The sequence below is a fragment of the Rhinoderma darwinii genome, unplaced genomic scaffold, assembly GCF_050947455.1.
Source record: "Rhinoderma darwinii isolate aRhiDar2 unplaced genomic scaffold, aRhiDar2.hap1 Scaffold_70, whole genome shotgun sequence".
NCBI lineage: Eukaryota > Metazoa > Chordata > Amphibia > Anura > Rhinodermatidae > Rhinoderma > Rhinoderma darwinii.
In genome coordinates this window covers 1,092,812-1,099,015 of record NW_027464260.1, presented here as the reverse complement: position 1 = coordinate 1,099,015, position 6,204 = coordinate 1,092,812, and the positions used below count along the sequence as shown (strand labels likewise).

The 6,204-nt window shown below is 42.9% G+C and overlaps 1 long non-coding RNA gene across 1 annotated transcript in view; it reads left to right on the top strand.

Moving 5' to 3' along the window:
• Positions 1 to 94: 94 nt before the first annotated feature.
• The window catches only part of LOC142728944 (uncharacterized), a 74,429-nt gene continuing 68,319 nt past the window's right edge, over positions 95 to 6,204 (top strand). Inside the window, exons 1-2 of the long non-coding RNA XR_012877879.1 lie at positions 95 to 147; positions 1,729 to 1,840. This is a non-coding gene — a long non-coding RNA (uncharacterized LOC142728944). The remainder of the gene's footprint in view (positions 148 to 1,728; positions 1,841 to 6,204) is intronic.

The window sequence follows — 6,204 nt, the reverse complement described above, 5'->3', positions numbered from 1 at the left end:
ATGGTGCTGCATCCTCCCACCATGTAGGGGGCGCAACTGTGCAGGCCGTGCTTTGGCCTCTATATTCTCTGCTCCTCGTTACACACACTGAGGAAGCAAGTGCAGAGCCGAGGAGGAAGCTCCGCCCACAGTGCAGCTGGAGAGATGGTAAGTTCCTGTGAGTGTGTGTGTATATATGTATACATGCCTTGTGTCTGACTGTCTGTCTATGTGTGTGTATATATGTGTCTCTATATGTATACATGCTTTGTGTGTGTGTGTGTGTGTGTGTGTGTGTGTGTGTGTGTATATGTATACATGCCTTGTGTCTGACTGTCTGTCTATGTGTGTGTATATATGTGTCTCTATATGTATACATGCTGTGTGTGTGTGTGTGTGTGTGTGTGTGTGTGTGTGTGTGTGTGTGTGTATATATATATGTGTCTGTATATGTATACATGCCTTGTGTCTGACTGTATGTATGTGTGTGTGTGTGTGTATATATGTGTCTCTATATGTATACATGGTGTGTGTGTGTATGTATGTGTCTGTATATGCATACATGCCTTGTGCCTGTCTGTCTGTATATGTGTGTGTGTGTGTGTGTGTGTGTGTGTGTGTGTGTGTGTGTATATATATATATGTGTCTGTATAGGTTAACATGCTTTATGTGTGTGTGTGTGTGTGTGTGTGTGTGTGTGTGTGTGTGTGTGTGTGTGTGTGTATGTGTATATTTGCCTGTATTTGTAGAGGGCAGCAATAGAGTCCCCCGCACAGTGCGCCATCCAACCTAAGGCCGGCCGGCAATATAATTAAAAAAAAAAACAAAGACATAAGAAAACATTTTTTATTGAAATAAAAACTCCCCCGCACAACCCTCTTTCACCATTTTATAAAAAAAAAAAACGTACATTATCGAAGTAGTCCAACTAATCCATGACTAAGGCTGGGTTCACACGACCTATTTTCAGGCGTAAACGAGGCGTATTATGCCTCGTTTTACGTCTGAAAATACGGCTCCAATACGTCGGCAAACATCTGCCCATTCATTTGAATGGGTTTGCCGACGTACTGTGCAGACGACCTGTCATTTACGTCAAACGACGACGCGTAAAATGACTGTCTCGTCAAAAGAAGTGCAGGACACTTATATATACATTATATGCAGGGCACTTCTTGGGACGTTTTTGGAGCCGTTTTCTCATAGACTCCATAAACAGCTCCAAAAACGGACGTAAAAAACGCTGCGAAAACGCAGCGAAAAACGCGAGTTGCTCAAAAAACGTCTGAAAATCAGGGGCTGTTTTCCCTTGAAAACAGCTCGGTATTTTCAGACGTTTTTGGTCACTACGTGTGCACATACCCTTAGTCTAAATGGTCCAGCCGAACATAGCAAAAAAATAAAAGTTAGCAGTATTACAAATATAAAACCTATACTTTTTTATACTCCCCTGCGCCACAATAGAAACTAGAGGTCAAGGAAAAATAATTTCCCTTCATGTAACTCTGCTTCCTGTCAACTGAAAAGTTAGCCGCCAGAGGGAAAAAATGTTTCCCCATTGTGGAGTACAAGAAAGTCTAATTCCCAGGTGGGGCTTTCTTGTACTCATCGGGGAAACATTTTTACTTCTGACAGATGATTTTTCCGTTAACAGGTGACAGAGTTCAATAGGGGGGGGGGGTGTTAGGGGGAGGAGGGGGTAAAATATGGTCTGTTCACAGTTTGTGTTTTTTCCACCCCTGCCCTAGATTTCAGTCCTATATCCGCCCCTGTGTGCAGAATATCACAAGTTCACAACAGAGCTTGCAGCGGAGAAGCGCACGCCCCTGCGGACCACGATACAGAGAGCGCGTCTAACGAGTGAGTATGGCAACTCTGCACCTCTCCTCGGCCTCCACATGTTATTGGATGAGAGGAGGAGGAGAAGGGCGGACTGTGGCTGATAACATTCACTACTGGTATATATTTATATGTGCGGTATATTCACTGCTGCTATATATGGATCAGAGCGGTATATACACTGCTGCTATATATGGATCTGTGCGGTATATACACTGCTGCTATATATGGATCTGTGCGGTATATACACTGCTGCTATATACGGATCTGTGCGGTATATACACTGCTGCTATATATGGATCTGTGCAGTATATACACTGCTGGTATATATGGATCTGTGCAGTATATTCACTGCTGGTATATACTTATATCTGCGGTATATTCACTGCTGCTATATATGGATCAGAGCGGTATATACACTGCTGCTATATATGGATCTGTGCGGTATATACACTGCTGCTATATATGGATCAGAGCGGTATATTCACTGCTGCTATATATGGATCTGTGCGGTATATACACTGCTGGTATATATTTATATGTGCAGTATATTCACTGCTGTTATGTATGGATCTGTGCGGTATATACACTGCTGCTATATATTTATATGTGCGGTATATTCACTGCTGCTATATATGGATCAGAGCGGTATATACACTGCTGGTATATATTTATATGTGCGGTATATTCACTGCTGCTATATATGGATCAGAGCGGTATATTCACTGCTGCTATATATGGATCTGTGCGGTATATACACTGCTGCTATATATGGATCTGTGCGGTATATACACTGCTGCTATATATGGATCTGTGCGGTATATTCACTGCTTCTATATATGGATCTGGGCGGTATATACACTGCTGGTACATATTTATTTATAGGTTGTGCGCAGTTTATTTTTTGCTTTGCTTCTGTTCCATATGCCATTTTTTCTAAATATACATTTTTGCCCCTTGCAGTTAAAGGGGTTGTTCCAAGATTAAATGTTATCCCCTGTCTACAGGACAGGACATTACATGCTGATCGGTGGGGGTCTGACCACTGGGACCCCCACTGATAACTGGAACGGTGGTCCCTTGTACCCCTGAGTAACTGGAGCGGCAGGGTGTATGCTTGACCTCCATCGTCATTAACTCAGGGGTACGAGGGACCCCCACTGATCAGCATGTTATGTCCTGTCCTGTAGAGAGGGGATAACATTTAATCTTGGAACAACCCCTTTAAAGAGGTTCTGTCACCAGATTTTGCAGCCCCTATCTGCTATTGCAGCAGATCGGCGCTGCAATGTAGATTACAGTAACGTTTTTATTTTTTAAAACGAGCATTTTTGGCCAAGTTATGACCATTTTTATATTTATGCAAATGAGGCTTGCAAAAGTACAACTGGGCGTGTATTGTGTGTTACATCTGGGCGTTTTTACTTCTTTTACTAGCTGGGCGTTGGGAATGGGAGTGTATGATGCTGACGAATCAGCATCATCCACTTCTCTTCGTTACCACCCAGCTTCTGGCAGTGCAGACACACAGCGTGTTCTCGCGAGATCACGCTGTGACGTCACTCACTTCCTGCCCCAGGTCCTGCATCGTGTCGGCCACATCGGCACCAGATGCTACAGTTGATTCTGCAGCAGCATCAGCGTTTGCAGGTAAGTAGCTACATCGACTTACCTGCAAACGCCGATGCTGCTGCAGAATCAACTGTAGCCTCTGGTGCCGATGTGTCCTCGCTCGTCCGACACGATGCAGGACCTGGGGCAGGAAGTGAGTGACGACACAGCGTGATCTCTCGAGAACATGCTGTGTCTGTGAACAGCCAGAAGCTGGGTGTTGTGAAGAGAAGTGGATGATGCTGATTCGTCAGCATCATTCACTTCTATACACAACGCCCAGCTAGTAAAAGAAGTAAAAACGCCCAGATGTACGCACATAACACACGCCCAGTTGGACATAACTTTAAACACGCCCAGTTGTACTTTAGAAAGCCTCATTTGCATAAATATAAAAACGGTCATAACTTGGCCAAAAATGCAAGTTTTTAAAACAAAACAAAACATTACTCTTATCTACATTGCAGCGCCGATCTGCTGCAATAGGAGATAGGGTTTGCAAAATCTGGTGACAGAGCCTCTTTAAGACCTGAACATGGAGTGAATAGTTTTCAGATTATATTACTGGCTCGATGATCACATTCATTCCTAGTCTGGTCTGTGCAGTTTCGGTTTACAAATATTACGGATTGGTAGTACAGATCCAACAGACGTGGACAGAAAGCAAGTGCAGAATGCGTTACTATACTGACTGTAAAGTGCCGCATGTGTTACTATACTGACTGTAATGTGCCGCATGTGTTACTATACTGACTGTAAAGTGCCGCATGTGTTACTATACTGACTGTAAAGTGCCGCATGTGTTACTATACTGACTGTAAAGTGCTGCATGTGTTACTATACTGACTGTAAAGTGCCGCATGTGTTACTATACTGACTGTAAAGTGCAGCATGCGTTACTATACTGACTGTAAAGTGCAGCGTGCGTTACTATACTGACTGTAAAGTGCCGCATGCGTTACTATACTGACTGTAAAGTGCCGCATGCGTTACTATACTGACTGTAAAGTGCAGCGTGCGTTACTATACTGACTGTAAAGTGCCGCATGTGTTACTATACTGACTGTAAAGTGCAGCATGTGTTACTATACTGACTGTAAAGTGCCGCATGTGTTACTATACTGACTGTAAAGTGCCGCATGTGTTACTATACTGACTGTAAAGTGCAGCATGTGTTACTATACTGACTGTAAAGTGCCGCATGTGTTACTATACTGACTGTAAAGTGCAGCATGTGTTACTATACTGACTGTAAAGTGCCGCATGTGTTACTATACTGACTGTAAAGTGCCGCATGTGTTAGTATACTGACTGTAAAGTGCAGCGTGCGTTACTATACTGACTGTAAAGTGCTGCATGTGTTACTATACTGACTGTAAAGTGCAGTGTGCGTTACTATACTGACTGTAAAGTGCCACATGTGTTACTATACTGACTGTAAAGTGCCGCATGTGTTACTATACTGACTGTAAAGTGCCGCATGTATTACTATACTGACTGTAAAGTGCCGCATGTGTTACTATACTGACTGTAAAGTGCCGCATGTGTTACTATACTGACTGTAAAGTGCCGCATGTGTTACTATACTGACTGTAAAGTGCCGCATGTGTTACTATACTGACTGTAAAGTGCAGCGTGCGTTACTATACTGACTGTAAAGTGCCGCGTGTGTTACTATACTGACTGTAAAGAGCAGCATGTGTTACAATACTGACTGTAAAGTGCCGCATGTGTTACTATACTTACTGTAAAGTGCCGCATGTGTTACTATACTGACTGTAAAGTGCCGCATGCGTTACTATACTGACTGTAAAGTGCAGTGTGCGTTACTATACTGACTGTAAAGTGCCGCGTGTGTTACTATACTGACTGTAAAGTGCAGCGTGCGTTACTATACTGACTGTAAAGTGCCGCATGTGTTACTATACTGACTGTAAAGTGCCGCATGTGTTACTATACTGACTGTAAAGTGCCGCATGTGTTACTATACTGACTGTAAAGTGCAGCATGTGTTACTATACTGACTGTAAAGTGCAGCATGTGTTACTATACTGACTGTAAAGTGCCGCATGTGTTACTATACTGACTGTAAAGTGCCGCATGTGTTACTATACTGACTGTAAAGTGCAGTGTGCGTTACTATACTGACTGTAAAGTGCCGCATGTGTTACTATACTGACTGTAAAGAGCAGCATGTGTTACAATACTGACTGTAAAGTGCCGCATGTGTTACTATACTTACTGTAAAGTGCCGCATGTGTTACTATACTGACTGTAAAGTGCTGCATGCGTTACTATACTGACTGTAAAGTGCAGCGTGCGTTACTATACTGACTGTAAAGTGCCGCGTGTGTTACTATACTGACTGTAAAGTGCAGCGTGCGTTACTATACTGACTGTAAAGTGCCGCATGTGTTACTATACTGACTGTAAAGTGTCGCATGTGTTACTATACTGACTGTAAAGTGCCGCATGTGTTACTATACTGACTGTAAAGTGTCGCATGTGTTACTATACTGACTGTAAAGTGCAGCATGTGTTCCTATACTGACTGTAAAGTGCCGCATGTGTTACTATACTGACTGTAAAGTGCTGCATGTGTTACTATACTGACTGTAAAGTGTCGCATGTGTTACTATACTGACTGTAAAGTGCAGCATGTGTTACTATACTGACTGTAAAGTGCTGCATGTGTTACTATACTGACTGTAAAGTGCCGCATGTGTTACTATACTGACTGTAAAGTGCCGCATGTGTTACTATACTGACTGTAA